The sequence below is a fragment of the Aplidium turbinatum genome, chromosome 13, assembly GCF_918807975.1.
Source record: "Aplidium turbinatum chromosome 13, kaAplTurb1.1, whole genome shotgun sequence".
Taxonomy (NCBI): domain Eukaryota; kingdom Metazoa; phylum Chordata; class Ascidiacea; order Aplousobranchia; family Polyclinidae; genus Aplidium; species Aplidium turbinatum.
Genome location: NC_137484.1, coordinates 12,405,142 through 12,411,141, shown reverse-complemented (window position 1 = coordinate 12,411,141; position 6,000 = coordinate 12,405,142).

Genomic DNA, 6,000 nt, shown 5'->3' with positions numbered 1-6,000 from the left:
TGACTTAGTGTAGTAGTCAAAGGTACGACACCTGTTAGTATTACCCGTACCGGCAAAGTAGCTTTTTATTTTTTATTTATTTGTGAAGTCCACAAAAATAGTTGTTTCTGTTATTGTTAGTTTCTTTTTTTGTCTGGTGCAGCGACCGTGCATGACACGTTTTAAGGAGGACTATATCTTTTGGTCGTCATTTAACTATGTTTAACTGCCATTCTATTGTACAAATTGTAGTGTTTCGCTGGTCCAAAATAAAAATTTACAACCTATACCTAGCCTACAGTGGCGATTCTACGGGGGGTGGAGCATAACGCAGTGTTTTGACCTGGCTCCCACTTTTGTTGCTCATTATGTTGAATGTATGCATAACCTTTCCTCATTGCTTTTTCTAACAATTCAAAACTTGTCAGAGGAATAAAACCTCGAAGTTATAGGCCTACAGTAAGTTTATAACCTCAATGTTTGCATCAATATTGGGAAGACAGAATTACCTGTTATTATCTTTCCGAGGTCAATTTTTAAATTGCCGTGAAACAATCAAGAGTGAAACCTTCAGTCTCAACTATAAATGCGGCTAGGCTGCTCAGGCTTCAACTTGACATGGCAAAGGCATATCAGCTCTTCATCCCTCCCTTTGTTAAACAACAGCATTGTTGAAGGTTTGTTAAGTTATATAATTTCAATTTCTCATAATTTTTGTTCGAAATGCTCTCAACCCATCAAACTCGATCTAAATTTTCTAGGGGAGACCCCCGTCGTTGTTTGTGCCTGGCTGATCACTTGCCTGAATGTCAATGACACTGCGTCACAAAAAAAATATGGCATGTCGGTAACTGAGATACCAATATCCATTCCAGACGTAGTTTTGGGCGCTGATTCCGAATCTGAACTCGGTTTTGCTCTATCACGTCAGGTTTTTGAGTTATTCACAATTTATTATTTTTAAATTTTTGAAATTTGGGTCAATTTTGTTATAATGTCTCTTTTTTGCCACAGTCAAAAAAGTCTTTTTAAAATTCATGAAAGAGTCTGGAAACTTGTTTTAATCACCGCCAATCAAAAATTCAATTCAACATGAAAAATAATATGCCGTAATAAGGAGCCTAACTTTGCGAATATTTGCATCAATTGACAGCTATTTTTAAGCTTGTTGTTAATTGATATGCAGCATATACGAACAAATTAAATGCAATTGCAAACACTTAACAAATATCACAATTAACAAACTTTTGTTAGTTTAAAAAGTCGTCTTTTAAGATAAAGGCTACGTTATAAGAGCAAGATATCAGTCATTTTTTGCATAAAAAAGGTTCTCATTGAACATTTTAGAAATGCTGTGGGCATCTTCTCTTCCTGCGATGGTCTTCATTGGTGTCTCTTTGAAGAGACCAACAAAAGTCAGCCATCATGGCAGGACTGACATTCCCCCGGTATCTGTCTTCTATGATTTTAATGTCTTGATGAAACCTCTCTCCATGTTCATCACTGATATCAGTATTGTTGGGTGGAAAAAAATCTAGGTGACTATGCAAAAAATGCATTTTCAGCGACATCCGAGCTCCCATCGCTTCATATGACTTTAGCATTTGGTTGACAATTTCTTTGTAATTGGTTGCTTTGTGCTTACCAAGACAATTTCCAACAACCAAAAAGAAACCGTTCCAGGCCGCAAGTTGTTGTGGAGTCAATTTGCTTTTAAAAATTTCATCTTTCAACAATTTTCTTATTTCTGGTTCAACAAAGATTCCTTGCTTCAGCTTTGCGTCAGATTTGTAAGAAAATATCTCGCAAATATATTTAAATCCATCACTTTGTTTATCCATGGCTTTCACAAAATTTTTGAGCAGACCAAGCTTTATGTGGAGTGGAGGAAGGAAAATTTTGTTCGCATCAACTAATGGCTGATGTTGCACATTGAAATTGCCTGGGTTGAAATTTGCACGGGTGGGCCATTTTTCTGTACTATAATGCTGTTCATCTGCCCGGCTATTCCACAAACAAAGGAAACACATGCACTTAGTGTAACCCAGCTGCAAACCAAGTAAGAGTCCAACAACTTTTAGGTCACCACATATATGCCATTTATGGTTTTCATAACTGATGCATGTTAGCAAATTCTTCATTGCTTCATATGTTTCTTTGGTCTTGGTACTGTAGGCCACTGGAACCGACGGTTTTTCATTTCCATTGTGTGATAGAACAGCTTTTAAACTAGTTTTATTGGAACCTATAAAAAGTCTCCATTCACTGGCTTCATATCTTTCATCCATGAAATGCATAAGGGCATTGATATCCGAACAGTAGCAAATGTCTTCTTCAAGACAAAAATAAGGAGCCAAGTCTGCATGCCTTTTTCGAAAAGATGTGATGCTGACGCCTTTTTGCAATAAATTCCATTGCTTCAGTCGTGACCCAAGTAACTCAGATTTTTCTTTTGACAAATTTAAATCTCTAACCAAATCTTGCAAATCTCCTTGTGATAAAATGTGTGGGAATTGGAAAGTTTCTTTAGTTGTGGATTCTTCAAATTCAGACGCACTACTTGTTCCCACATCAGTGCTTGTTTCGGATTCAGAATCAAATGAAGTTACTGTTACTGGAGGTTCTGGAATAGGATATTCGAGGCTATGAGGAACAGGTTTGATTGCTGAAACGCAGTTGAGGTATTTAATTTTGTTTTCTTTGAAAACCCAGCAAGGTTTGTCATGCAAAAATAGCAATCCGTAAAATGATCTCTCTGTTCTCGCCAAACCATTGGGACACAAAATGGCATCTTCTTCTTTTTTCCATTCATCCATTGGGTTAGGGAAGTGTAGCAAGACGAGCAGCTTAAAGAAGTGTAGCAAGACTTTGTTAATGAGGTAATTTGATCAAATATATACCGTAATAAATGTTTTTTGTTCGTGGTATCTTCGATCGATTTTTTTCGTAATGTTTTTTTAATCAATAAAAGCAACTTTGCAGGCAATAAAGCGATTTAGAGGCACATTAGCAATTGCCAATATAATCAACTATAAGCCAATTTGGAGAAAATAAAAATAGTGAATAACTCAAAAACCTGACGTGATAGAGCAAAACCAATTTCAGATTCGGAATCAGCGCCTAAAACTACGTCTAGAATGGATATTGGTATCTCAGTTATCGACATACCATATTTTTTTGTGACGCAGTGTGACATCGCCCTCCCTAACGTGAATACCTGGATCCGCCCCTGCTTCAAGAAGTAATGACAACAAGTACTAGAAGTAATGACAAGAAGTAATGACAAGAAGTAATGACAACAAGTTTCTTCAAGAAGTAATACTTTTCGTAATGTCTTTTTAGACATTCTTTTTTGAGTCAATAATACTTTTAAAGAAATAAAAAAGAGTCAAAAGGCATGTAAATTTCACTCTGTGTGGAGCTACATGTACTTGAGAGGTTAACTGTTATTTTTTTATTCACTTGTTGATTCATTCATATCAGTTTGTATCCTCTGGGGATCCTTCTCTTGTATCATGGGCCAATCCTATAGATGTTTGCTGGTACACCCCTTTATTTTCTTTGAATTTTTACTTCTTGAAGACCTTGGGATTCAGCTAATCAAACAGTATCATCAGAATAGCGATGTTAAAACCGCCAACTTTATTTTCTTTCATTTTATCAATGCGTCAAAATATATTTTCTTCTTTTTCTTTGTGTACCATGCCTGTTCCTAGATTAGGCGCTCATGCATAATTCTTTCCATTTAGCCTATCCCGGTATAGGCTACCGACTATATTAAAAATTGTTATGTTTGTAACGTGAAGATGTTTCTTGAGGTTATTGAGAAAAGTGAGACGGTGTTTTCCACGAGCTGGTTTTCTTTTGATCTTTCCACAAACAGCAGTGTGTTCTAAACTTCTAATTGTTTCTTTCTCATGACATAGCCAAAAAAACTTGTTTGTTGCTTGATGTTGTTTTTGAAACAAATCCATTCCATATGGACAATTTGTAAACCTGCAAGATGTAGTGGTATCCATCTTGAACTCTGAGCGTTGCGCGAAAAAAAAAAAAAAAAAAAAAAAAAGTTTTTCACAGCCAAGGGCGTAACACCCCACCTTTAACCCGTCCCTCTCACTCATCTACAACGGCCTGATGCCGGAAGAGTGATTGCAGCGGGAGATCTTTAACCGTCCCTCTCCGTTGTCCCACTTGCTCTGGGATGACAGGATTGCAGCGGCCCATTCCAAGACGACTCTGGGGTCAGCGAAAGCTACCCTCTCTCTGGCCGCTCCTCTCTGGCATCTCCGCCAAATGAGGTGTCAGACTGCAGTGGCCCGTCTCCCACAAGCAGGTGCCCTTCTTGAAGCGGGCAACAAGAAGATACACACACATAAACAATTACAAATAAAATTAAAATTAATTCTCTACCAAAACGCGCTAGTTCTTGAGCTTGACCCGCCAGCTCCTAGACTGCTCCAAGATCAGCAAGAGGAAAGTTGAGACAGGCAGATCAGCTTGAGGCAGCCACTAACCAAACATTTACATCCACAGATTACCATCTACCGCGGTGGGTCCCTTCGGTCGTAGTGAGTCCCTCGCCTCCCTGGTAGGTATCTTCCATGTAAGTATGGTGTGCCTGCTGAGTGTTTGGGTGTGTGGACGGCTCCCGGAGCGGACGCACTAATGATGAGACAGGAAACAAATCCATTCCATATGGACAATTTGTAAACCTGCAAGATGTAGTGGTATCCATCTTGAACTCTGAGCGTTGCGCGAAAAAAAAAATGTTTTTCAAAAGGATTTTGGTTTGATTAGTTCGAGTTAGTAGCCTACGTCTTCATTTCTTTTGTGGCTGATGTATAATATTCGTTGCATTTTTTGAAAAAAAAACACATTTCAGCGGAGTTTAAATAGTTTTGTGTTTCTTTGCTTAGCGTCTAAGTGTCACATTCATAGGCTACAGCAAAATAGGAGAGATTCCAACGTTCAGGCTCAGGGCCGGATTTATCAGTAGATAGAGTAATAATAATAATAATCATGCTTTTATTTGCGCCCATTGCGATAACATACAGTACACTGCGATCACAGATGCGATACAACAGACGACAGGAAGCAGCGAAGTGACATATAGTCTTCGAGTCAGCTGCTCCCCTTATTTTGGCTTGCCTTTAAGTGTCTTTCGCCGAGACACAGCCGCGTGCTCTGGAGCGGTGTCGAACCCACGTCCTTTCGAACGTCGCGCAGACGTTCTCACCACTCGGCTACGCAGCCGACTTGTAGTAGGCAGTTACCTAGGCCGCAAACTATTGGGGGCGGCATAATATACGAATATATTACATTGATAATACTGTACGTGAATATAATAATTCACAACAGATATATCCAAATATAGCCTATAGCAATTAATAAATATGTTATCACATTTTACATCACACACATTTATAAACAGTGCGGCAAGTCATGTATGGCAAGTCATCGTCCCTAGAGTAGTTCACGCTTGATTGGTTTTCAACAATATGTGCTGCTTAGCGCTTCTTTTAGTTATCTGTCTCGCTTGGTATGGAGGACTAGGCTTTGTCTGTGCAATTTTTATTAATCATTGTTCGGTTTGTTTCACTGTTAGTAAATTTAAACGAGCCTAGAAAAAATGTTTTTAGTCAATGTTAGGTTGATGGAAAAGTTGCAGGCTATTTTGTGTAGGCTACTACTTGCCTTGATGCTTAAAGTATGTAAACTAGGGCTACCATATGTACTCTTTTAAGAGGATTTGTCCTCTTTTTTCATAAAAAATTAAATGTCCTCCAAGGACACTTGAAAATGCTCAAATGTCCTCTTTTTTGCACTGCTATTATTTTCAACAGGGTTTTATATTTATGTGACGTTTTGCGAAAGCTAAATAAGGCTAAGCAACGATACCAAAAAGGAAAAGTGTGTTTTCTGTAAGCTGTAGCAGAAGTAGGCTCTCCTTGTTTAAGAAAAGTGTTTATTGACTTTGAAGTTGACAATAGCCTACATTGCTTGCTGTGATTCCTGTGAGTA